General features: G+C 40.3%; 1 protein-coding gene across 1 annotated transcript in view; it reads left to right on the top strand.

Moving 5' to 3' along the window:
• The first annotated feature begins 8 nt into the window (after positions 1-8).
• Positions 9-288, top strand: part of LOC119585496 (THO complex subunit 5 homolog) — an 11,323-nt gene continuing 11,043 nt past the window's right edge. The window contains exon 1 of the mRNA XM_037934141.1: positions 9-199. The gene's annotated coding sequence lies outside the window, so the exon portion shown is untranslated. The remainder of the gene's footprint in view (positions 200-288) is intronic.

The following is a 288-nucleotide window of genomic DNA, read 5'->3' as shown; positions in this document are numbered from 1 at the left end:
AACCTTTCCAGCTCTATTGCGGTCCCAGCAGAACTTTTGCGTCAACATTTTCCTGGTAAAGTCTGCACAGAATTCAAGTCATGGCGATCTATCACATGGTCTGAGTATAAGGCTACACCCACAACACAGCTTCTGAGAGAATATGGTGTGGTAACTCAGCAACATCTGTTGTTCATAGCAGTTTTTGAACGTAAACATGGTGAGTTTTTTATTTTCCTTAACCTCCAACAGTATTAATGGTATGCTAGTTGTGGTAGTCTTTAAACCATTGATTCTGGAAGTACATGT

The sequence above is a fragment of the Penaeus monodon genome, chromosome 19 (genome assembly GCF_015228065.2).
Source record: "Penaeus monodon isolate SGIC_2016 chromosome 19, NSTDA_Pmon_1, whole genome shotgun sequence".
In the NCBI taxonomy this organism is placed as follows: Eukaryota; Metazoa; Arthropoda; class Malacostraca; order Decapoda; family Penaeidae; genus Penaeus; species Penaeus monodon.
Note: the sequence above shows the minus strand (reverse complement) of the source record. Positions and strands in the feature narration are given on the sequence as shown.